The sequence below is a fragment of the Cyrtonyx montezumae genome, unplaced genomic scaffold (genome assembly GCF_038088225.1).
Source record: "Cyrtonyx montezumae isolate F1298 unplaced genomic scaffold, pur_monq_1.0 scaffold_48, whole genome shotgun sequence".
Taxonomy (NCBI): Eukaryota; Metazoa; Chordata; class Aves; order Galliformes; family Odontophoridae; genus Cyrtonyx; species Cyrtonyx montezumae.
In genome coordinates, this window is record NW_027072054.1 from 181,674 (window position 1) to 208,832 (window position 27,159).

Genomic DNA, 27,159 nt, shown 5'->3' on the forward strand with positions numbered 1-27,159 from the left:
GCTTGCATGGTCTCAAGTTTCCCATCATTCCTCTACAATCATTCCTCTAAAAAATAAACAAAGAAAAAGTCACATCTTATCATCACACGTTCTGATGCTGGCACTTTCGAAGGAAAGTATTTCCCAAACTTCACTGGAGCAGCTAGACAACCCACAGGTTTATTCAGTTTCAATACCCACCCCAATAGATATGGCAGCTATTTCTACTATTTAAAGATGAACTTTTGTGCTCAGGGAAAAGATATGCATTAATTCTTGGAAATTCTGTTTTTACCTTTCAGGAATTCTTTCCTGGGTTCTTTGCCAGAAATGCTACATTTGCAAAGGAATCAGTAAGGCCAATCCCTCCACCCATTTATCCCTGCTGTCGACTCACAGTAACAGGGAGTGAAGTTTTGATTAAAGCCCCAAGAGCATGAATAGACAGCAGACAAAAGGAGATGAGGAATTCTGCAATAATTTCATCAGCATAAGATTAGGAAGAATAAAATAAATCACATCAATACCTGAAAGGTAAATTCATGTCTATATAGTTTATATAGTTTGGCTGAGAATAAGAGTTCTTTAAAAGGGTTAGCTGTTACATAATGTAGGATGATTAACATTTCAACCAAATGGAGAACAAACCACAATGTAGGTTGGCCCAAGCTACAGTGTTTTATTAAAATCTTTGCTGTTTTCATCTTAGCATAACCTTCATTCCCCACATGCTTCCCTTTGTGACCCCAAATCTCCCACTAGATTCACATGCAGATCCTGGATTAGCAAATGGCCATCATCTTTCATGATTTAGGGGTACAGAGAAAAAATTGAAACTATGGAAAACTGTCGAGGTATTTTTTATTTTATTCAGTATCACTAATAAAAGTCTATCAGCTTAATTTGAATTGGTAAATTTACAAGTTATTAAACATAAAAGCTTTATGCAGTCAAGGGAGTGCTTATATAGAAAAGTGAATGAAAATTGCTGAAGTAAAATGTTTCACCCAAAGCGATTTCAGCTGCTGTCATAGCTGTGCAAATGCTTTTTCCACCTGATCTAAACTAAAAATACAAAACATTTACAAAATAGTTCACTTTCTTGATGTATGGGAACTGCTGAATCACAGCCTGAACCACTGATTGGTCACCTGAGGTGAGCACCGAGTCAGCCATGGGGCCACAGGTGGAGGTGATATACCTATGTGATTGGAAGGGGTTGAGCCTGGCTCCACCTCTCCCAAACCCCATTTAAGGGCTGACCACCATCTGGGTAGGATCTCTTCTAGGAGATCCCTCCCACGTGGAGTCCCCTGTGAGCCTTGTCATTCTGAAGGTGAGCTATCTTCTCTTTTTTATTATTTGTATACTATCTATATAGAACTTCTCAAATTATGCTGTCTTCTATACTATTTTGTTGTGAAGTACCATCCTTGGGAGTTATTTACCCCACAACTCCACAGGTGGTAATAACTGCACTGACTGTGCAAACTTCATTGGAAGTTAATTAGTTAGTTGGTATTAGTCAGGTAATCAAAGCAGATGCAACAAACTGAGGAATAAGAGCTCGTGCTCTTCACATTTACTCAGCTAACATGAGTAGTGATTTTAAAAAGAAAAAAGGGAGAAGGGGAAGAGATTTAAGTTGTTCTATGTGGCTTTTCAGTGCTAGGACCTAATGGTCGCAGGTAAACGTTCAGACGTATGTTCTTGTAGAGCATCCGTGGCTATCTCAGGAAGACGATAGTTGCCATATTTGCCCTATTCCTATAAAACCATGGAAATCTGTTGTCTCCTTGATAGCAAAAGCATATTTCAGCTACAGTGGAGGAGGCTTGGATTTCCACTAAGTGTCTGCTACTCTTTTTGATCAAGGTAAAACTACTGGAGGGAGACACTCACCTGCTCCATGTCGAATGACTGAGCTGAATTTGGAGCTGAAGAGGACGTCTGTGTGGTTCAAGATGAATTCCACAATGACGGACTGCATCTGCACCTCCGTGAAGGCAGCTGTTCTGCTGAAGCAGGCCAACTCATTCTGCTTTGACCTGAGGAAAAGGCAGGTGAAATGCAACTGCAACCAGGCAGAGGAGTGGGATGGTGCACCCCTCGGGTAAGGCTTTAGCACCTGTTAACTGCTGTGCTTCACTGCAGAAAAGGAGTCACTGCCCAAAGGAGTGAGCAGCACTGGGAAGAAATGGAAACGGAACCATCTTTCAAGATAAACCTGAAGGTGCTGGAAAGCACTCAGAAGAGGCCCCTCAGTCATGCAGCCCTCCCAAATGCCTGTGCCCTTCTGGGTCCCAGCAGCACAACAAGCAGCAAGGTCAGAGCCTTTCTCTCTCGTTTCAGTTATTGCTTACCTTTGCCAGCAATCTGTGTGAAATTTTGTTCAAGTATTTTATTTAATTAGCCCCTAGGAAGCAATGGCTTGAAAATGATGGCATCACTACAAGTGTCACTACATCCTTATGCACGCACATTCAGGCACATACCCACAGGGGCCACCCCACCACCTCTGCACTCTCACTTGCAAACACCTCCTCGCACGCCCCATTTACATGAAGATGTGTGCAATTCCATCCTTGCACATGTTCATGTGCATTTTTGGAAAGCACACCATTTCACATGCATCTGTACATCCACATATGTGCAGAAGCATATATACATGTGCAAAGGCTTCCCTACTCACATACCTGTGCATTCACGCATACACACACGCATGTTTGGACAACTCTGACTGCACACACCATTCATGTTCATGCAACTATGTGCAAAACCATAGTCATGTGCAAAGATTTCATTGCACACGTGTACGTGCACCACTGTGTGCAAACCAATCCCTTTGCACACCCATGTGCAAGAAGACACACAGCTCCAGTTTTGCACATAGCCATGAGTGTGCACACATGTCATGGTGTTATCCATGACAGGGACACAAGGAAAAAAAGAGGGAGAAAGGGAAGAAAGAAGAATCTGCACTGTCAGTGGCCACATGGCTGCCCAAGCACAACTGTGTGCTCTGTGGGTGGGGGGGAGGGGGGAGAAGGGTATTCACATAGCAGATAGGTTTAAATAAAAAGGACAGTGATTTGAGGTGGAGCCTGATGGTTATTTTGTTGTTTCTCAGTAGCCCGACTCTTGGGCACTTGAGCATTTACGTGATGCACCTTTACAACCATATTTTTTGTTTGGGCACCAATGTCTCTCCACAGTTCAGCAGCCCAAATAGGTTTACCCTTCCATTGCCAGTTGTTGTGTTCCCACTGCTGCAACCACCCCCATAAAGCATTTGCCACCATCCATAAGTCAGTATAAAGATACAACATTGGCCACCTCTCCCATTCAGCCACATGTAAGGGCAGTTGGACAGCCTTTACCTCTGCAAATTGACTTGATTCTCCTCCTTCAGTGGCCTCTGCAACTCATCATCGTCTGGGGCTCCACACAGCAGCCTTCCATTTGCAGTGCTTCCCCGCAACATGACATAATCCGTCAGTGAACAAGGTGTATCTCTTTTCATTGTGTGGTAGTTCATTGTATGGTGGGGGTCTCTTAAGCATGTGATACATCTTCTGCTGGTGTTGTTCCAAACTTTTTACCTTCAGGCCAGTCCATGATCACCTCCAGGATTCCTGGATGACTGAGGTTCCCCATCCAAACTCGATGTGCAATCAGCGCAATCCACTTTCTCCAAGTGGCATCAGTAGCATGATGGGTAGAGGGAGCTGTTCCTTGAACATCCAGCTCAGCACTGGCAGTCGAGGTGCCAGAAGGAGCTGCATTTCAGTGCTGATTTCTTCGGAAGCAGCTCAAATGCCCTCGTACGTGGCTAAGATCTTCTTCTCAGTTGGAATGTAGCACTCCTCAGACCGCCTGTATGCTCGACTCCAGAACCCAAAGGGTCAGCCTCAGGTCTCTCCAGAGGCTCTTTGCCACAAACTCCAAGTGGGACCTTCCTTTCCAGCAGCAGTGTAGAGGATATTCTTAACATCTTGTCCCATCTGCACTGGCCCCATGACCACAGCTTGAGCAATCTCCTGCTTAATTTGCTCAAAGGCCTGCTGTTTCTCAGGCCCCCCACACAAAATGGTATTTCTTCTGTTACCTGATAAAGAGGGTTTACAATGAGGCTACAGACAGGAATGTGCATTTTCCAAAAGTCCACTATGCCCAGAAAAGATTGAGTTTCTTCTTTACTAGTGGGTGGATACATGGCAGTAATGTTGTTAATCACATCTACTGGGTCGTTAACGACATCCATCTTGCCACTTTATTCCTAGGAATGGAATTTCCTCTGCAGGCCCTTTTATTTGCTTTGCTTAATAGTGAATCCTGCACCCAGAATAATTTGGATTACTTGCTCTCCTTTCTCAAAAACTTCCTCTGCTGTATCTCCCCCACACAGCAATGTCATCGGTGTACTTCAGGAGCTTGGGAAAAGCTCTGCCATAAACGTGCAGTCAGTGCTGGAAATGGCTGATGCCAGAGGCTGGGGGTGACAAATGTCCAGAGCCACCTTCGTGGTCTGCCCATGTCCCCAAGCGCATAGACAAAAAGGGAAGAGTGGAAGTGCAAAGAGAGCAGCACTGCAAGACCGTGTCCTGCTGCTGTCCGTGGCCATTGGACCTGGGAAGCAGCAACCCCGTTTCAAACACAGATGAGAGGACAGGCCCACTAGGCAGTGAGGGGCAGCCCCCCATGAGCACTGAGGCTGCTGCTCTGTGGTGCAGAAGGGCTCTTGGCCCCTGAACTACTCCTGCATACGTGAGTTGCTCTCCCAGTTTCAGAGAAGATGGGAAAACATGGGAATGGAGACATGTATTTCTGCTGGTGTCTTTATTGTATTTATGAACTGAGAGCCTTGATCTATAGGTACATGAGATAAGTGTGTCAAAGCATGACAGAAATGTGGCAGGCCAAGAAGAAAACTTTTTAAATCAGTCATGCCAGTGGAAACAATAATGAAGGCAAATAATAACAAGGGATTATCCAAACGATTTCTGAATTACCTTGGGGCTCCTGTTAGGCTGACGTGCATTTTTTGGAAGTTGAACAAGTATGTATTGCTCACTGCATTCTTGAGCTTCTGGTTCCTCAGGCTGTAGATGAGAGGATTCGCTGCTGGAGGCACCACTGAGTACAGAAATGATACCAGTAGGTCCAGGGATGGAGAAGAGAGAGAAGGGGGCTTCAGGTAGGCAAACAAGCCAGTGCAGACAAAGAGAGAGACCACAGCTAGGTGGGGGAGGCACGTGGATAAGGTTTTGTGCCAGCCTTGCTCAGAGGGCATCCTCAGCACAGACCTGAAGATATGCACGTAGGACAGCACAATGAAAACTAAACATACGAAGATTAAACAAATGCTAAAATAAATAATTTCCATTTCCCTGAGGTAGTCTGACTGTGAGCATGAGAGCCTAAGGATCTGGGCGATTTCACAGAAGAACTGGTCCACAGCGTTGTCCTGCCACAGTGGTATAGGAAATGTATTGGCAGTGTGCAGCAAAGCATAGAGAACAGCAGTGCCTGAGGCAGCTACAGCCATGATGACACAAGCTCTGCTGCCCAGGAGGGTCCTGTAGTGCAGGGGCTTGCAGATGGCAACAAACTTGGTCATAGGCCATGACTATGAGAAGGAAATACTCTGCTGTCATGAAGAAGGGAAAGATAAGAACTTGTGCAGCACATCCTGTGTAGGAGATGGCCCTGGTGTCCCAGAGGGCGTTGGCCATGGCTTTGGGGAGAGTGGTGGAGATGCAGTCCAGGTTGAGGAGTGCGAGGTTGAGAAGGAAGAAGTCCATGGGGGTGTGCAGGCGCTGGTCGCAGGCTACGGCTGTGCTGATGAGGCCGTTGCCCAGGAGGGCAGCCAGGTAGATACCCAGGAAGAGCCAGAAGTGCAGGAGCTGCAGCTGCCGCGTGTCTGCCAACGCCAGCAGGAGGAACTCGCTGATGGAGCTGCTGTTGGGCACTTGGCACTTCTGGGTATCAGGACCTGTGGGCATGAGGACCTGTCCAAGGAGTGTGAAAGTTAGAGACAGGTCTTTCCAAGGGGGAAATGTTTGTTGAGGTCAGTGATGTAAGCTACAGTTCATGACATTGAGTTTGCCATGAAGGCCTCTGCCTTTCTTCTCTCAAGGAAACAACCACGTCCCTGTGAGGAATGTGTTGGTACTGTGGTCACAGATTTTCTTTTAGAATTTGTCAGTTGAAATCACTTCTAATGCAAAAGTACTTGTAGGCATCTGTACAACTGACACAAGAAATGTGTGGGTTGAAAATCAAAGTCTTAGGGATGCTTTTTCTCCTATGGTCTCATCCTACTCATGATGCCCAAAGGGTGCTCAGTGAAGTCAGAAATCCTGAGCACTTCTGCTGCACTCATTGTGAACGGCTGTGATTGAGACCTGGGAGGCAAAGAGATTCACTGCTGCTTAGTGCAGGATAAAGGGAGCTCGTGGGCTTGTTTCCAGTTGCTGTGAAATAGCACAGATTGGAGATGGAAGGCAAGTGCATTCACAAGTTACCTTCCAAAGAAGCCAGACCCTGCTGAGAGAAGAGGAACCGACTGCTCATCACAACATGCCCACCCTTTCTCAAGGGACGTGAGCAAGACCTCATCACTGTGCTTCTTAAAACAGACACCTAACGTCCATTTCACCAACCCCACAGCATTTCCATGCATATAGCATCACTCTGCTTCTTCCCTCGACTATGTTCTTCAGGCTATGGGAAAGATTTGCATCCTGAAGGTCAGATCACAGCTCCGAAGGGCATCAGGGAGATACATCATAACTCTCATTAAGGGAAAGCCAACTCTTTTCCAGCTTCACAGACTGCATTGCCCACATCTGCAGGTACTGCAGAGGGTGACGGACACATGCCTGAGTAGATGTTCCTATACTCTGAAGGAGCTCTGGCTGCAGAGGATCTAACAGCCGTGAGGGCTGTTTCTGGGTAAGGGCTTGCTTTGAAGAAGGTGTCCACGTTAAAGGCAGTTATATGTTTTCTTCTGGGAAATTCTTCCTCTCAAAAGATTAAGCTATTACTTTTTTCTCATTCCCCGATCATATCTCTCATGCCTGCAGACTTTTCACCTGGAAAGTGTTTCCTCATCTTTTTCCTGTTTCAACATACAGACACCAGCTCAGATGCAATGCATTCCTATTTGTTGATCAGAACCCATCCTGTTAGCAGGCACTGTGTAGGTGCATGCTCATGTTTGCAAATGAGAAAGGGAACATAAGAGAATCTCAATTGGTTCAGCAAGGAAAATACACGCTCATAAGAACAAGAGAGACTGAAAGCATTTTAGGACTCTCAGCTGTGTGCTCAAACATGATATATGATGTTCTGTTTCTCACTTTACATCTTTACACTCCCCTAGAAGCAGAAAATAGAAAAAAAAAACAGCAGAAAATCCCAGTATTGGTCTTCCTTGTGGAAATTCCCCTTTGGTGCAGTGTAGCTGTGAGCTCTTTGCCCCTGGGCAGCTTCCTGGGCAGGCTGAGTGCTGAGCCTGGCAGGCGGCAGAGTCCCTACCCCGGCACGCAGCCCCTTGGGGCACAGCATTGACCCTGCTCTGCATGACAGCCCTGGGCACCCGGCTGCACAGCCTGCAGCCGTCCTGGGACAAGTGTGGCTGGGCAAGGCTGGGATGCTGGGGGAAGTTTTCTGCTGTGTGCCTTGCTTTCATTAGAGACATTCTTCTCCTGAGGGAAGGCCATTTGTAGCACCCATCTTGGTATATGGATGTGCACTTCTAGGAGCTGGTTTGGAAGGTGCCGAAAAATTTTGTTCCCAATGGGGTGCTCAGCACGTGGTACAGCATGGGGAGCTGGAGATGGCAGGCTCGGGTGCTGGGAGCACTGTGAGGAACAGGAGTCATCCAGGGATGGCACTTGGTATCTACAGGGAGACAGTGGCTTTGCACAGGAAAATACAGGCATTAACAATTGGTGGGAGCTGATTTCAGCCCCAGACGGATATCCAGATTAGTATCAGAAGGATAGTTCTGACTAGATAAGGCCAAAGTGGAAGTTAGGAGAGGTGCTGGGGGCAGGAGGGGAGAGTTAAGGCTTTCATTTCATTACCTGAATCCCAAACAGCCTGAGCCAAACGCGTTGCCTCTCGTTCAGATGGAGATCTCAGCAACCTCAGGCAGTCTGTGCTCAGCACGGCAGGACTGCTCCTTGTCATGACAGATCCATCGTGCTCAGCCCAGACTGCCCTGCTCTCACACCGAGGGCTGGGGATGGCCCACAGCGTGGCTCACTGACTGCCTCCTTTCTGTGCATCTTTTTGCTTTTGTTTTTTTTCCTTAAAGGAAAATGTAACAAATCGCATTCTCGAATGAAGAAACTAACTCTTCTACCTGGTAATTCCTGGTAACTTGGCTCACAGTGCTTTTTTATTATTATTATTTTTAACTCTTTTTTTCTGACTGCCAGACTTATGTCTGGAACATGTAACAACTCTTCTAGACAGAAGCTTAAAACAACAGCTTTGCACAATAACATAGGACCATAAGGTGCTGTTACTGAAACAGGCCCAGGCAAGGCTACAAGACTAAAAGAAGCTGAAGACAGGTCAGCTACTAGAAGCAGATCTTATTTATGATTCAAAGTAACCATGAAACCTCTGCTTAAATAAAAGAAACAACCCCACATCTGATGTAAGCACCCTTTAACTTTCACAGCTGTGTCCTAACTGCAGGACCTCCATCTTTTTTTTTAAAACATCAGAGATTCTGAAGTTCTTTAGCCACTTGGAACAGGAATAGCCTTGGTATTTATCAGTGAGCATTTATAAATCCTATATCTCTAGTATAGCTTGCAATCCCTGTCTAATGAAATGGATGTGCTTTATAAGGCGGGGTTGTAGTTAGTCCTGGGAAATCTGGGAGGCTGCATGGGGTGGGTGCCTGGCTTTTCTTACAGTACAGAAAGCTTTTAAATACTGAGGACATTGGTATTGGTGTATTACAGAGTGCACTGGCCTTCTGTCCCTACTTCTAACTGAATGCTGCTATCAGCTACACTTGTGGTACAGGAGGGAATACTGTTTCACAGCGCACACATAGCACACAACTATTCTGCATGTGCCACGACTTCGCAGGGATCCCCTTGCCAACACAGAACTGAAAGGTTACAGCGAGCTGTGTCCTGCGGCCTTCAGCTTAAGGTCAGTAGGAGCACTCGCTGCTCCAAAAGCTGCAGGACCTGACCTGGGGCAGATAGCTGGCAGTGCAGCTCACTCAGACAAGCAGCCCTCAGGGCTGTGCTCTGATGCTGCAGCAGGGAAGCCCTCAGCTGGAGCAGAGGTTATTCCCTGTTGAAGAAACTTACAGTCTGCAGCCTGACATGCAATAGTATGTCCCAGATTTAGTGAACCCTCCAGGAAATGTGGCTTCATTGCCTGCAGTGAGAGACTTACCTTGCCAAGGGCTGTGAGAATTGTTCCTGTGGTGAGCTCTCAGCCTGCTTATGTGCCACACAGCCTGAAAGCTCTCTTCCTTCTCTTCTCTCCCCTTCACGGGCAGTTCAAGTCCCTAGCCCAGCTGTGTGCTGCACGAGTGCTGCTCCTGGGCACAGCTGTCTCTTTGCAGCACTGCCCACTCATAGAAGCTCCATGTGTCCCAGGTGCCCCACTCAGCAGAGGATGTGATTTCTTCTTCCCAGTCATCTCCCCTGAGATGTTCTGGGGATTCCAGGGCTGACAGCTCCTGAAAGGCAGCGGGATCATCACTGCAATACATACTTTCAAGTCAGATCAGTTAATCACCACATGTCCACTGGATTCCAGGAGCATGGTTGGACACGTCTGCACATGAGTGAAGCAGATGTCCAATCTGGAAACCTCTGCTCGTGGCATGTATGACTAAGGGGACAGATCAGGACAGGGAGGGGTTGGCTTCCCTTATACAGCCCAGTGATGCAGCTCAGGCAGTGCAGACATAACATTACACAATCATAGAATGGTTCAGGTTGGAGGGAACTTTACAGATCACCTAGTTCTGGCCTCTAACCACAGGCAGATTTGTAAACCATTAGATCAGGTTCCCAAGGATCCCATCCAACCTGGCCTTGAATCTCTCCAAGTTTGGATGGTGCTTACAGAAATTTGTCCTATTACTATCAGATACTCTCATCCTAACTCTAGGGTTAGGCACCTCATCCACTGATGGAAACCCTGGGGTTGAAATTGGATTAAGTTCCCCACTGGACTCTGGCACTCAGGAATCCTCTTAGTTGAGTTCAGATGAGTACAATGAGGTGTCTGCTTGTGATCCCCACATCCAATCCTTGGTCTTTATTCAACAGTAACTCAGTCGCTCACACACTACTCAGTGATGATGAAGGTGCATGGGGTGCTGGGGTGCTGTGTGCTAGTGCTTGCAAACTGTGGTGGAAAATCTCTGAGATAGACACCTCCTTCCTGAGCATCAGTTGGAGCCAGAAGGAGGTATGCTTGGCCATCCTAAATGCCACCAGAACCCTGTGCCTTTTGCACCTATCCCCACGGAGCATGTAGTGTTATTCCGCTGACCAAATGGATGAGCTCACAAAAGAAGAGCCAGATCTTCCTCTCTGCTCCATCTGTGGCATACTGTGGAGTTGAAGGCATTACAAAGCTATGAAACATCTCCATTCTTTCTGTGATGACACTTGAGTTTGCTCTGGGCTCTCATTTTAAAGGCATCAGAAGAAGCCTAAGGAGATGTCTGTTCCCAGTTGACAGGAAGGTGGCAAAAAAGGTTGTTCCAGTTTTAAAGAAGAGCAAGAAAGAAGACCTCAGCAATTAAGACCTGTCAGTGTCACTTCAGTGCCAGGTAAAATTATGGTTAAAGTGATGTAGGGAGTTATTGAAAAACAGCTGTTTTTGGTCACAGCCAACTCTGGTTCACGAGGGGAAGATCCTGTTTAACTTCATGTCCTTTGGTGACACGGTCACCCATGTAGTTGATCAAGGGAAGCCAATTGATGTTATATGTTAGGATTTCAGTAGAGCATTTGTTTCTCACATTATCCTTCTGGAAAAATGGTCTGGCATATGGAGAGATAGAAATGCACTGTGAGACGTGAGCGTTTGGCTGAAGGGTCAGTAAAATAACCCAGTGGGTTATTGTAAATGGGGTTCCATCAGCTTGGCAAGTGGTCACTAACAGGGATTCGCAGGGCTGTGTTTTAGGGCCACTTCTCTTTAATGTTTTCATCACCGGCTTACATGAAGAACTAGAAGATGTTTTCAGGAAATTTTCTGATGATTTTGGATCGGGTGGAGCTGTTGACTCCACTGAAGGTGCATAGGCCTTGCAGAGAGATGTGGATGACTTAGAGAACTGGCCAATCACCAACTACTTGAAGTGAAACAAGAACAAGTGCCTGATTCTGCAGCTGCGTAGGGGCAACCCTGGCTGTACTCACGGAGTAGGGTATGGGACAGGATATTCTAGGATTCTGTGATTGTGGATATGAGCACGGTGATGTTGGAGTCACTGTGCTATCACAGTGCACAGGAGCTCAGTGACAAGAGCCATGTGACAACAGTCTTGGTGGTATGGACATCAGTGATGTCAGAATTACTGAGTTGTTGCAGTGGTCTGTATTACAGTGATGCCAGAGTCACTGGGCTGTCACAGCAGGCAGGAGTGTGTTGATGTTGGAGTTACAGCACAGAGATGCCAGAGTCACAGTGCTGTGAAGGAGAGACAAGGAGTGATGACACATCAATACAGACTGGGGGCTGATCTGCAGGAAAGGAGCTCTGCACATGAGTTAGCATCAAACATGGCATCCCCAGAGCCAAACTCTCCCAGTGAGGTTGTGGTGCCTCCACCTTGGGCCTGAGAGATCTGAAGTTCAAAGATTCATTGTGCTTGACTACTTGTTCAGACTGGGCCCTTCTCACATCCAAATCCTGTGATGAGGCACATTGCCCATGTGGGAATTGGGCCTCACAACATCTTGCACCCCACGCAGAGAGCTGCTGTTCCCTTGTCTTTCACTTGATATCACACAAACCTCCATCCCTATGCCACAGGAAGCTCCCTGAGCCAACATGAGGGACAGGATCTCCCTTTCAAGGCTCTGGGGATCAGGGCTCGGCCTTTCTGCTTCGTGAGATAACAAAGGGTTTTCTCAGCATCACAGCCACCATCACAGTCCCTTTGTCAGCCTGTAACCTTGGCTTCCAGTGATCTGCTCCAACAAGTCCCTGGAGAGGCTGTGTTGATAATGGCCCTCCGTGGGGCCTATTATTACTCCAAATTCACTGCTACTTCTCACTTTAACTTCTTGAGCTCTTTCTGCTAACTTCTCTCTGCATTAATGGACTCAGCAGCAAATTTCCCCTGGGGCCCATTTCAGTCCAAGAGCCCTCGTGTGCCCTGTGCCTTCCTGTCATCTTCTTCAAGTGTTCAGAACTTGTACAGCAAGTTGGAGAAGTGTATGGAGAGAGCCTAAAGATGAAGAGGCTCATGAACATCTAATAGGCCAAATTGTTTATTTAATTACAGTCTGGCTTCAAAAAGAATTTGGAGCGGCACTCAGCAATGGTTGTTGATCCAGGATGTCCCCGAATGAGTTTGTTCTGACACTGTGCAGACAAACATCCTCCTCAACTTTCCCACCCCATTTCTACTCACATTGGCCCCATGGGAAATGCATGCCTTTTCCTCTGAAGTCACCCTCTCAGTGTTAAACCTCCTTTGCACGGACTCCACCTTGCTTTCCTCAGAGAACCAGCTGCACATGGACAAAGAAAGATTTCTTTTTTTGTGAACAAACAGAAAGGAACACGATGCAATTGAATGAACAGTAAAAGAGTCTTCAACTGCATACCATGTCCAAGCTGCATCTCATAAAGCTTGTCTTTCACAGGGAACATTTGTATAAGAAATGAGTTAGACAGAGATAGGAAGGGATAGATATAAATACAGTTAAGGAGTTGTCAGAAGAGTTCATTTGACTTTGGATAGATGGATGGAGCAAGTTCCAAACTCCCTGATGGTCACGAAGCAGCCAGGGAATTGGGAGGTATCTGAGTGAAGACCAAGCAAGGGATGGGGGGAATCTGGAGAGCAGTGGGAAGAGCATGTGTCCAGATGACCTGCTGAAAACACGCTCTGACTTGTGGTCATTTATTTTTTTATTCTTTTTTGCAATGTTACTGACATTAGCATCTTTCAGACTTACAGCTTCAAAAAGGAAAGAAGATCCATTTGTGCCTTGCACAGAGCCCGGTGCCCCCAAAACATCCTGCCCAGAACTGCCCATGGCAGCCCTCGGGGTTTGCACTGACTGAGTCACGCTGTGTACCGATCTCTTTTCATTTCCTCAGATCTTGTTTTAGATGGTCACATGCAGCACAGGACACTTCATGCCCTGTAAACATCTGCTCTCTTCCCATCAGCAGTCAGCCATAGGGTCCCATGATAAGCCAGGCTGGAAGAGAACCTGGGGGATGTCTGCAGCCCAACCTTTCAGAAAGAGGGACACACCAAGTTGTTCAGCATTTGCACCTGATGGATTTTGCAAGCCTCCATGAGCAGAGACTGCAGAGCCTCATTGGATTACATGCACCAATTCTTGTATCAGCTGGTGGTGAAAAATGTGCTTTTCTGAAGCACAGGCCAAACCTCTCTTTTATCTTCCAACACGCACCATGGGGAAGGGCCTGGCTTTGTGCTCTCCATCACGTCCTCCAGGTTCTGGCAGGCTGCAGTGAGATTCCATTCAGCCTTCCCTTCTCCAGGCTGGACAGGCCCAGGTCCCTCAGCCTCTCCTCACACGTGAAGTGTTCAAACCCAGTCCTCTTGTTTGAGCCTTCCCAAGCCCCGTTCAGCTTGCTGACATCTTTCTTGTCTCGAGCATCTGAAATGGGAAGGCACTACTCTGGGTATTGCTTTCTCTCCTTCCAACCCAAGCCATTCAAGGATTCTGTGATTTCTGTCAGTCTCTTCCAACTCCGGATCCTGTTTCCTTAGGTGCTCGGAGTTCACCTCTTCTTGCATCAGCATTTCCCAACTGTCTCTGGCACATAGGATACCAAGAGGCCCAATCCAACTGATAAACAGTGAGATCAGGAAGGAAATGAGTATCAGTGATTTTTCCATGTCCTGCCTCACCAGGTTCCTTACCCCGTTCTACTGTAGGCCCACAGTCTCCCTAGCCTTCCTTTTCTTGCCTACACATTTCTTTAAGCTCTCCCTCCCTTTGATATGCCTGGACACGTTCAATTGCAGTGGAACTCTAGCTTTGCTAAACTCATCTCAGCAGGAACACTGGGAAAAATCTCTGCATTGCTCTGTTTGGGTTTGATCAGGGCAATCTTTCCCATTCCTGCAGGACTTCTGATATTGCTGCTTGGCTTTCTCTTCCTTGGAATGGACTTTTTCTACTTGGAAGTTCTGGTCCTTAGGTAGATAAGACCTTTTTTGACCCTTTTCCCCTCAGAGATTTACCTTGCCTTCCGGTATTCCACAGACACTTGAAGAAGCCAGGCTGTGTTCTGCTGAAGCCCAAAGTTGTGAGCTTCTCTTTTGCCCTCCCTACAGACACCTGAGCTCCACCATGCCATGGCCACTGCAGCCCAGGAGGCCTTTGACCTTCACATTCCTCACAAACCCTCCTTGCTGGTGAGTATGAGATCCAGCAGAGCACCTCTACTCTTTAGTTCCTCTTTGGCTTGGTCATGAAGCTGTCAGACGTGCTCTTCAGGGATCTTCTGCATGGCTTATGCCCTGCTGTGCTGTCTCTCCAGAAGATGTTGGAGTGAGTAAAGACCCTGACTGTGACAAGGGCCTCAAAATGTGAGGCTCCTGTTTGTCTTTTTAGGTCCCTTTCCTCTTGTTCTTCCTGATCAGGAAACCAGTAACAGGCACTGCTGGTCTCCTCTTTAAGCCATTTCCATCAGTTCACAGTAAGATCCTCTGCCCTCTCCAGGCAGAGCTCAGTGTGCTCTCACATAGAGAGCAGTAGCCTATCCTTGTCTTCCTTGACCACCCCCTGTGAAGAGTCCTTATCCCTCTTTTTCATCGCTTCACAGGTGGGAACCATCCTGCCATGTTTCTGTGATCCCAGAAGATTCTAGGTCTGCAAATGCAAAAAGATTTCTAGCTCAAGGAGTTCATAGTTTTGGTGTTCTCCTTAGTGTAAAGACACTTTAGAAAGCTTTCCATTCCCAAAGCATCACTGGATGTATCCTGGCTGGATCCTGTGTCTACACAATGGTAGTGGTGCTCAGAAGGTGGCACGCGAGCAATAGAGCCATTGTGGGGCTTGGAGCTGTCCAGCCAGCACCAACACTCCTAGGGCATGACTTCCCTGAAGGTGCTGTGCTGCATTTTGCCAGCTGGCTGTGGGTGTGCTGGAGACCCGAGGGAACTGCCATTCAAAAGAGAGCCCAGAACAAACTCAGGTGTCATCATTGAAGGAGCGTAGGTGTGTCCTAGCTTTGTAATGCCTTGAACTCCAGAATATGGCACAGATGGAGCAGAGACAATGACCTGGCTGTTACGTTGAGCTCATCCATTCGGTCAGCGGTATAACTCGGCATGCTCCAAGGGGACAGGTGAAATATGATACTCTCAGGTGTCCTAAAATCAGAGCTCTGATGTCATTTAGGATGGCCAAGAATACTCCCATTCACATTTGGCTCCCAGCTAATGCTCAGAAAGGAGGTGGCTATCTCTGAGGTTGTCTACCACAGCTTGCAGGCAGTGTTGCCCACATCTAGGAGCACCCCAGGCACCTTGTTCATCAGCAATTGTCTGTAAGTGAGCAAGTGACTCTCCTGAAATTTTTGCACATGGATGGTGGTGAGGCTCTGGAAGATTGCCCAAGGAGGTGGTGGATGCCCCAACCGTGGAGGCATTCAAGACCGTGTTGGATGGGTTGTTGGACAACATGATCTGGGGCTTGGCAACGCTGCCCATGGCAGGGGGGTTGGGAGTGAGTGACTTTAATGTCCCTTCAAACCTAAGCCATTCTACCTCTCCATTATGTGTGATTCTGTGATCATCCAGCAGCCTTTCAGAAGCTGTTGGCCATGGAGACTCATGGACATCTCCAGGGAGATGGGGAGAAGAAAATCACATCCTCTCCCGCTGAGTTGGGCTGGTCCCCTGCGACACAAGGAGCTCATACAAGCGGGCAGAGCTGCAAAGAAACAGCTGTGCCTGGGAGCAGTTCCTGTGCACCACGTATTAATGCTGGGGGCATGATCTGCAGGTGACAGGGAGAAGAGAGAAAGGAGAAGGAACTTACAGGATATGTGGGATGTGAGCAGGCTGTGAGCTCACTGGAGCAGCATCACTAACGGCTTTTAACACCGTATGTCAAGTAAGTGAAGTCAGTAAAGCAAAACTAATTGCACAGATTTTGCAATGAGAGGTCTGAGTGTAGACAGGGTAAAGATATGGGATGTGGGAACTGATTTTCTCTGAGGACGGTCTTGATTTGTCATTATCTTCTGCAATCCTAACAGCAACTCCACGCCCAGGAACAGCAGAGCAGATGCCCAACAGGAGCTCCATCAGTGAGTTCCTCCTGCTGGCATTGGCAGACACGTGGCAGCTGCAGCTCCTGCACTTCTGGCTTTTCCTGGGCATCTACCTGGCTGCCCTCCTGGGCAACAGCCTCATCAGCACAGCCATAGCCTGCGAACAGCGCCTGCACACCCCCATGGACTTCTTCCTCCTCAACCTCATCCTCCTCGACCTGGGCTGCATCTCCACCACTCTCCCCAAAGCCATGGCCAATGCCCTCTGGGACACCAGGGCCATCTCCTACGCAGGTTGTACTGCACAGGTCTTTTTCTTTTTGTTTTTGTTTTCAGCAGAGTATTCCCTTCTCACAGTCATGGCCTATGACCGCTTTGTTGCCATCTGCAAGCCCCTGCACTACGGGACTCTCCTGGGCAGAAGAGCTTGTGCCACCATGGCTGAAGCTGCCTGAGGCACTGGGTTTTTCTTTTCTCTGCTACACACTTCCAATACATTTTCTATACCACTTTGCCTGGGCAATGTTCTGGACCATTTTTTTGTGTGTGAAATTCCACAGATCCTCAAGCTCTCATGCTCGCAATCAGACTACCTCAGGGAAACTGGATTTACTGTGGTAAGTGTTCTTGCCGTATTTGGGTGCTTTGTATTCATAGTGCTGTCCTACGTGTACATTTTCAGGGCCGTGCTGAGGATGCCCTCTGAGCAAGGCCGGCAAAAAGCCTTCTCCATGTGCCTCCCTCACCTGGCCGTGGTTTCCCTGTTTGTGGGCACAGACTTCTTTGCCTACCTGAATCCCCCTTCCCTGTTCTCCCCATCCCTGAACCTGGTGGTGTCATTTTTGTACTCAGTAGCGCCTCCAACATTGAACCCCCTCATCTACAGCATGAGGAACCAGGAACTCAAGGATGCAGTGGGGAAAATGATGGCAAGGACACATTTCAGCAGGGATTAACTTCTCAACTTTCTCTACAACTGACTCACTGTTGTTCCTGTAGCAGGCTCATATTACGCATTTTCACCTTTAAAATGCTTATTTATTTCTATTAATTGATACTTTTTTTTTTTGTTCATATATACGTGTGAGTGCACAATTAATATTATTGGTTATTATGTTCCTAAACATGTGTTTGGATTCCGTCTGCTTCTACTGAGGCATCACGCTGCTCTCTATCTCCTGAAGCCCATACGAATTCTGGGTCAGTGCTGACTCTCACGCAGCCTCTGTTCTTATCTCTGTATCTTTAGAGAAATGAGATGCCAGCAGGCACTGTGGAGGTGATACAGGCTAGATTAGCAAAATTAGCACGTTTTAGCCTACGGAGCAATAGATTAGTTCATCAAAAGGAATCCAATTGTGCTCATCCTGAAACTTTTTCTTGGGTAGCTCTGGTTTCGCTTGTGATGGCCAAGAATACTTCCATTTAATCTCTGTCGAAACCGGGTAGACGTCACCGCAGACTGCAAGCCGCCCCAGCAGCGCCCTCTTGACGCCTCCTCGGATCGCTCAGGTCCGTCGGAGTAGGGTAGACGTGGCCGAACATTGCACGACGACCCTGGGGCGCCCTCTAGGCACCTCCGTTTGGCACGCCCAACTGCGTCGGAACCGGGTAGACGTGGCCGGAAATCGCACGGCGCCTCCTCGCAGCCTCCTCCGTCCGGCGCCGCCGATGTTTGCGACTAGCGACCGGATCGGCCGTAGCCGGGAAGACGTGGCCGGCATTCCCTAGCGGCACCGGCATGGAGCACCGGACACAAACGTTCTAGACGGCTTTAGCAGGGTAGACCTGGCTGGAGTTTCCGAAACGCACAGGCAGCGAGCTCTCGCTGCAGCCGTTCCCGTTAGCGCGTTACGGCTGTTGCCGGGTAGACGTGGTCGGACATTGCACGATGAAATCGTAGCGCCCTCAAGGCGCGTCCTATTGGCACGCCTACGTCGAAACCGGGTAGTCGTGGCCGGAGATGGCAAGCAGAACCGGTGGCGCCCTCTTTCCGCCTCTTCGGATCGCTCCTCAGTCAGAACCGGGTAGACGTGGCCGCGGATGGCACGGCGCTTGGCTGCCACCCTCGTCCGCCGCCGCTGGCGACGAGCGACCAGATCAGCTGTAGCCGGGAAGATGTGGCCGGCGTTCCCAAGCGGCATCAGCACTGAGCACTGGACGCCAACGTTCGAGACTCGCGAGACGGTATTAGCTGGGTAGACCTGGCCGGCATTTCGAGATGCAACGGGCAGCGGGCTCTTGCCGCCGCCGTTCGGGAAGCGCGGAACGGCTGTAGCTGCGTAAACGTGGCCGGCGTTTTTAAAATACACGCGCTGCGATCTCTCGCTGCCGCCATTCGGGAAGCGTGAGAGGTTCGCCCGAGACGGGCTCACTTAGCCGGAGACAGCAAGCCACCCAGCAGCGCCATCTCCAAGCCGCCACGGAGCGCTCGACTCCGTCCGAGCCGGGCAGACCTGGTGTCATGGTTTTATGATTTTTGGTACTGGTATTCCACATCATAACATCGTGTAGTGCATTTAGAGTTAAAGAGTTAATGCTCCAGCTCCGTGGACCATCGATAGTTCCAAGTATGCCTGTCTCAGAAGAGAAGAAGAACTCCATTCCCCAGAGGACTTTGTGATGCTTTGCGTTCTTACGTGTTTACACTCAGAGGGAAAGATAAAAACTGTCTGCAGTCACGGGACTCTCTCTTCCCTTCGGGACCGAGCTCGGCAGTGGGTGTTTGTTGCAGCCGTCCGCCTTCAGCGTTAGCGTAAGGCCTTCGGTTTATCGGACACTCTCTCTCGCTCATTTTATTTGATTCATTTGCCTCAATTCCAATTATATTATATTATATTGTGTTATTTTTCCTTTCTGATATCTATTTAGTAAAATAGCTTTCCTCCTCAGATCGTTGCCGCTGTTTTGTTCCTAGGCCCTTTTCCTTTTCCCTTTTCCCCCTTCCCCTTCCCCGGGGTGTGGGCCCGTGGGTCCCCTGCCTAAATTGTCACGGTACCGGGTCAAACTGTCCTGCAAACCGTGACACCTGGCCCGGGGAACGCCAGCCGCACCGGGAGCGAACTCTGGCAGACGCCGTACGGGACGCGCGGTTCGCTGCGGGGCCGGGCCGTCCCGATCGGAGATACACTGCCGATGAGATTTCGGGTGTGCTCCGGGTAGACCTGTTCGGAGATCGCGAGCCTCCGCCGGCAGCGCCCTCTGGCCGCCACTGCGCGAGTCGGGCAGGGCCGGCGGGGGCCGGGCGGAGCCCTCCCGACATTCCCGAGCCCGAACCGGAAGTGACCGTCCGCCATGTTGTCGGCGGTAGCGTGGCGCGGTCGGGCGGGAGCGCGCCCGTTGCGTGTCGGCATCGCTCTCCCGTTTGTTTCCTTTGACTCCCGACGCGGTCCTAGGTCGGGTATTTGAGACCTAAGCCTCACCGGGCTCGCAGCGGGTGCTGCGGATGGACCCGGGCAGAGCGGGCGGACGGGCCGAGGTAAGCCGTACGCGCTTGAAAAGGGCCAAGCGGCGGGAGCTCGGGGTCGGTCACGGCCACCGCGGGCCGCCGCACGGGCTCGGGGAGGAGCGGGCGGAAAAGCGCCTGACGGGGCGGGACCTCGACCTCATGGAAGAACCGGGCGGCCGGGGAGATGGGTCGGCGCCGCGAGCGGGAAAAAACGGAAAATCGGGAAAGCGAGGCGCTACGGGCGTGCAGACGTGCAGCCCCTCTCCCGCCCCCAAAAGGATCCCTATGGGTCTCTATGGGAAAGTGCGGGTCGCTGTGTGGGCACAACGGGGTTCCTGTGGATCTCTGTGGGGCACTAAGGGTTCTCTAAAGCTCTACCGAGTCTCTGTGGGGCACTATGGGGTAGAATGTTCTCTTTATGGGGTCCCTGTATGGAGCTCTGTGGGGAACAGTGTAATCTCTAGGGTCCCTGTGGGGCCCCTGTGGCTCTCCTTTGGTCACTATGGGGTCCCTGTTGCTCTCCATGGGGCACTAAGGGGTCTCTGTAAGGCTCTATAGGGTGTCTGTGGGACTCTGGGTCCCAGTGTGTCCTTATGGGGCTCTTATGGTTTTGGATGGGGCACTATGGGGTCTTAATGAGGTATCCGTGGAATGGGTATTTTTTGTGGGGGAGATCTCTATAGGGATGTGTGGAGCATCTGTGGGGCAGATGTTGGGAAGGATCTGGTCCAGCTACGGGGTGGCTGTGGGGCACAGGTGAGGAGGACGAGAACCTTGGCGGCCTCATCCGGTGGGAGACATTCTCTGAAGTCTCAGTGTCCCTCCTCCGCCGGTTTGTTTCTTTCCTCGTTTCTCCTCTTACTCTCCGTTTCCTTTTCACCAGGTGCCCAGGTGACTCTCGAAGCAGTTGAACGTCCAGGACTTGAGACCTAAGCTCAGAGAGCGAGAGGGGCCCAGTGAATGCCCTTCTGCCGGTAAAGCTGCTGCTGCTGTGCCATGACAGACCCGCCTCACACACCCCCCACCCCTTGAGCTGAAGGGCGCTACGGAGGGACCCAGGCAGAGCAGGTGGATGGGCTGAGTCAAAGCCGTACATGCTTGAAAGGGGGGCCACTGCACGGGCTTGGGGAAGAGCAGGTGGAAAAGCGCCTGATGGGGCAAAACCTTGGCGTGCCCGCTGACAGCTTTCCAAGCAGGAGCCAGCAGCATGCCCGGGCAGCCCAGCAGGGTCTATGTGTCCCTATGGGGCTCTGCGGTGCACAGTGTTATCTCTATGGTCCTCTGTGGGTCCCTATGGGGGTCCCTTTGGTGCACTAAGGGGCCTCTGTAAGGCTCTATGGGTCCCAGTGTGTCTCTGTGGGGCCTCTATGGGGCTCAGTGGACTGCTAAGGGGTCTCTGTGGGTCTCTATGGGTTTTGATGGGGCACTACGGGGTTTTAATGGGGTCTCCATGGGACAGATTTTTTTGGGGGGGAGAACTCTATAGGGATGCGTGAAGCATCTGTGGGGTGGATGTGGGGAAGGATCTAGGGCAGCTCTGGTTTAAGTATGGGGCACAGGTGATACAGGGTTGATGTGGGACCCTGCACTGAATCTATGGGGGAAACAGTGGGGCACTGACAAACCCCATGGGGCTGATGGTGTTATCTGCCTTGCCCCTCTGCCCTGCATCTCTGCCCTACCCCACTGCCTTACAAAAAAGAATAAAAAAACCAACATCCCCAAAACTGGTAACCAAAGGAAGGGCAGCCCAAAGGAAGGACACCAGGCCAAGGCGGGTCCACAGTGAGGGGGGTGGGAAGCAAGGTGGAAAAACCCCACGGCTCGCACAATCGAGCTAAGTCCTGGTGAGCAGAAGGAAGGACGGACTGGCAGCTGACAAGACGATTGATCTCAGGGAAGGAAGGAAGGGAGGGAGGAAGGTTGTGGGGGAGGAAAAAATCAAAAGCAATTGGCCGGAGGATCCGGGGTGGAGGTTCAGGGAAAGCTGGCTGCCAAGTCTGGCTGGAGCGTTGTGACTGGGAGAAAAAAAAAAAAAAGAAACGTGGTTTAGGTGCACAATACAAACGTACGTACGTACATACATACCTACATACGTATGAGTTATATAAAAATAAAGAGACAGCCCTCCTGACCAACCACTCCCCCCCATTGAAAAAAAACTGACCAGAAATTGAAAAAACAAAAAAATAAAGGTAAATACGAGGAAAACAAAAAGATGAAAGCGTTTTTTTATCTTAAGACAAAAACCCAAAGAAAGCATTCATTATTCAAAAATTAATTCAATAATTATTCATTTTAATTTAAAAAAAAAACAAACAAACCGCCTTTCACCACCACCACCAACCCCTCCCCCCCAAAAAAAAACAAAACGCTTAAAATAAAAATAATAAAAAGTTCGGTAAAAACATGACACAGACGTCGGGCGGGGTGGATCTGTGGGAGGTAAGGTTGGAGGAGGGGGGTGGGGGTGTTAAGGGTGGGAGGGAGGGAGGCAGAGGGAGAGAGACACCGATCCCAGCCTGGCCGCCTCATCACGTCTACCCCGCTGAAGAAGGAATCTTCAGCCGGACAAAAATAATTAAGAAGTAAAAATAAAAACAATCACGGATAAATAAATGAAAAAAAAAAAAAAAAACGGGGCAGAGGGGACTGGGAGGGGGAAGCGAGCGGGCCGACAGGTCTACCCGTCTGCCCGCGGCCCGCCAGCCAGCCCGCCCTCGTGGAAGGCGCTGCAGCGGTGGGCGGGGAGAAGGATGGGGGGCAGGGGGCGCGATCGCAGTTACATAAATAGATATATATATATATATATATAGGAAAAAAAATAATCGAACGATATTATATTTTTGTAATAAAATTTACTTTCGAGAGACAAATATGAAAAAGATAATTTCAACAGATGGAAAAGAAATAAAAATTATTAAAAAATTAATATTATTATTTATATTTAATATAAATTTAATATTTTAATTAATTATGCCTAATAATTCTAATTTTAAAAGCTACTTCGGTAACACAGAAAAAACACCCATATTTACCATACCATGATCAGTGTTATTGAGATACCATTCAGTGGTTAATCCAGCTGTTTCTCATCACATACTGTGGCATACGTAAGTTATCAAAAAATACAACAATTTGCAAAAAAAAAAAAAAAAAGAAAGAAACACACAATCCCAGTCCTTATGAGGGTTGGATGCGATTTTCTGCCTTGAGATAAGGCCAAATGTATCACGCTGGAATCCATGTAAAGTACTCATGTTTTCCCGTTGATCCATGCGATGTAGTTATTTCTGGTCATGCCAAGGGCGAACACAGCGAGCAGGAATCCAGATTGGTCCATTCTGATCTGTAGAGACACAAGAATAACCCCTACCGGAGAAGATTAGTGTGGCTGGTCCAGACCATTCTCCTGTTGTTGGATCCCTATACCAAGACCTCCATTATGATGACTGCATTGTGGACATGTTTGTACAGTCTTGCATCAGCTTGACTGATATGAAACTGCCTCTGCAATCCTTTGTGGTGAATGATATTCTCTCAGCTTATTAGATATAGGTAATCTGTCATTGCCTTTCTCTTTGTTTGTCAATGGCATCCTTCTTAGACATTGTAGACATTGCTGCCTAATATCCCCCACATCCCCCTTTTCTTTTTGCCATTGACGAACAACTGGAAAGGCATGAGTACTTTGGACATAGATAACAACCGATAACCTAAGGTCTGGACAATACCGATAAGATATTCCTGCTTTGATTATTTTGCTGATTTCCTGCAATGTATCAGTAGCTTCCTTAGTCAAGGTAATTTTAGTATTGGCGGACCGTTTTCTCCTAAGTAATCGTACCAATGGTTCTAAGTGACGATTCGTAATCCCTACTGTAGGTCGTAACCACTGTATATGGCCCAGAACTGTTTGTAAATCAGTTACATTGTGCACATTCACACCAAGCTGTGCAACTTGCAGTCGAATCATTGCGTCAGACAAAGACCAACCAAGATACAAATAAGGACTTGACCGTTGAACCTTCTCAGGAGCTACCTTAAGGCCGAACTCCTTAAGATGTTCAACAATGATTTTTTCCCATTGTTTTGTAATGATTCCTGCTGGCAAAAAAGGATATCATCCATATAACGGTAGATAATAGTATTGGGATTTTGCTGCCTGATTGGTACCAACACCGTAGCTACAAAAAGTTGACACAGCGTTGGAGAATTTTTCATGCTTTGCGGTAAAACAACCCATTCGTATCTCTGTGCAGGTTGCATTTTGTTTATGGCAGGTACTGAGAAGGCAAAACGTTTACAATCTTGCTCTGCTATAGGAATCGTAAAAAAGCAATCCTTAAGGTCTATGATCAGTATATGCCAGTTTCTGGGCAACATACATAGGGATGGCATACCAGGTTCTAAGGTTCCCGTAGTCTCCATCTGATCATTAAGTTTTTGGAGATCATGTAGCAAACGCCATTTTCCAGTTTTTTTAAGGATTACAAAGATTGGAGTATTCTCCACAAACTACAATAAAATAAAATTAAAGATTTGAATATATATAATTGGATTTAAATAAATGATAACTAATTAAAAAATAAAAATTTAAAAAATACAATTAAAAACGGATGAAAAGTAAATAATTAAGAAAGAGAATAATTAAAAAAGTTAAATATTTTGAGATAAAGAACAGAACTAAAAAATACAAAAATAATTTTCTTTTTCTGAAATAATGATGAAAAGTGAAAAATTAAATGATAACTAAATATTTTCAAAGAATTTTTTTGAAATTTTGTGAAAGAATAAAAAAATAATTAAAAAGAGCAAAAAGCAAATAAATAAATTTGAATGATATATATATATATATATATTTCGAAATAAATAAATAAATGAATGAATAAATGCTGCCGCAAAAAAGTTAAAGAAATAATGAAATGTTAGGTGGAAAAAAAAAAATACGCTGCCCCCTGGGGACGGGAGGGGGAAGCGAGCCGGCCCACAGCTCTACCCGTCTGCTCGCGGCCGGCCAGGCAGGCAGCTCTCGTGGCAGACGCCGCAAGTGGGGGGCGGGGGCTCTGGAAGAGATTAGATGGTAGATAGACAGACAGATAGATAAGGAAAGAGGAAAGGAAAAAGGAAAGGAGAAGGGGAATTGAAGGGGGCAGGGAAGGGAAAGAAAGAAAAGAAAAAGTCGGCCAGGTCAACCCCCTGTCGCAGGGCGGAAAAGGCCGCCGGGAAGCTCGGCCCGCCAGGTCTACCCCCAGCTGTGCCGGAGGGAAGGAAGCGGTGCACCCCGCCGGTTCAGCCGCCCGTCCTCCCCCTTCACGCTGCGCGGCGCGAGATCTGAGGCTGCAGCGGGAGACGAACCCCAAGGAAGGGGGCGCGCCCGGAGACGGGATGCGGGACGCCCCACGCCGGCGAGACCGGGGGCGGACGCCGCCCGGCGGGCTCGAGAGGCCGGGGGGGAGGCGCGCCGCCGCGTCTCCTCTCACACCCCGCGCCCTTTCCCGCCGGCCGGCCGACCGCCCCCCGGCCCCGCGCGCTCGCGGAACGCGCCGCGGGCAGCCCGAGTCTTTAAACCTCCGCCCGGCTCTTCGGCCGGGGTGGTGGTGGGGGGGGAAAGGGAACGCGGCCAGGGGCCGGTCCTGCCCCCACACCAACCACCCCTCCCCTCCCCACCCCCGCAGGCGACGTATGGAAACCTTTTCAAGAGCTAGGCTATGTTTGCCACCTGTTTAAAGTAGAGGTAAGGAAAATAATCATAACCGTTGAAATCTCCTTCAAAAATGTTTTTTCATTGACATTTACTATTGTATTTCCATCAATAAACTCGCAGTGAAACTTAACTTCTAATCACGTCTTCACAATGATATTATAAACTCACTGCAGAACATGGAAATTCAATTAATGAGTTCAGAAAACAGTATGTATTAAAGAAGAACAAGTACAGAATGGGGAAAGTTATGAAAGTATTTGAGTATTTCTACTTTGTGTTCTGGAGTCTTTCACAACTTGACAGAAAGCTTTGTGAACATGCATTAATCCCACACCAGTAATCTCTTGCTATTCAATACATATTGCAAGGCTTAAAAGAGGAAAGAAAAAACATCATAGATTATACTGAGTTGGAAGGGATCTACGGGAATCTGAGTCCAGCTGCACAGATGACCATCCAAAAATCAAACCAACTGCCTGAGAACATAGCCCAAGCAATTACTATTCTAAAATAATTACGTCTGTTTACGAGTTCAATCAAGTCAAATTGGCATGTGCTACCAGGTGTACCATAGTCTATAAAAGAAGCAAAAATTAAGAGGACACTGGTGGAGGTGTGCACATAGCCTAGACTGGCTGAAGGCTGACAAGTATAGAGAATCCAAACCTCTACTTCAAAGCCAGCAGCCAGCCCCAGAACCTTCTAAATCTTAGATCTCTTCAATTAAGTCGAGCATCAGCCCATCAATTCAGCAGTAGTATTTCAAAACACATCAGCTACTGTTTTACCTTCCCATAATGCTTACAGAATTTAGGTGCTCACCGTCCTACAGAAACCACTACTGCAAAAGGACAAGACATGGTGTTCATACAGAAAAGCACAGACGGTCTTACTTTGTGATAGCACCATTAGGCTTTTTGTCTCCAACTTGAGAATTACTTACATTAATTACTCATTCAATCAGACATTCACACATAACATCTAAGACTTCAAGAATATTAAACTAAAAAAGCTTTATTAAATAATTTCTATACTCCCATTTACTCAAGTTTCATGCTTTTTTTTTCTTGTTTTATTTTTTGCTATACTAAATCCTGCTGTTTGATCACACTCACACCAGGAGGAAAAAAAAAAAGAAAAAAAAAGAAAAGCTGCCTGGTAGTCAACTTTGGACACCTGGGAAGGAGGAAGCAGCAGCCAGATACAAATCTGCATCATAAATGACTGCCCATATGTTCAAGTACTATCACAACCAGGCTCCTAAAATATTTACCAGCTTGCATGGTCTCAAGTTTCCCATCATTCCTCTACAATCATTCCTCTAAAAAATAAACAAAGAAAAAGTCACATCTTATCATCACACGTTCTGATGCTGGCACTTTCGAAGGAAAGTATTTCCCAAACTTCACTGGTACACTACTTCAGGAGCAGCTAGACAACCCACAGGTTTATTCAGTTTCAATACCCATCCCAATAGATATGGCAGCTATTTCTACTATTTAAAGATGAACTTTTGTGCTCA

The 27,159-nt window shown here is 48.0% G+C and overlaps 2 pseudogenes; one reads left to right on the forward strand and one right to left on the reverse strand.

Moving 5' to 3' along the window:
- Positions 1 to 4,987: 4,987 nt before the first annotated feature.
- On the reverse strand, positions 4,988 to 5,984 carry LOC136055786 (olfactory receptor 14C36-like; annotated as a pseudogene).
- A 10,512-nt stretch (positions 5,985 to 16,496) lies between these two features.
- Positions 16,497 to 17,481, forward strand: LOC136055787 (olfactory receptor 14C36-like; annotated as a pseudogene).
- The last annotated feature ends 9,678 nt before the right edge of the window (positions 17,482 to 27,159 follow it).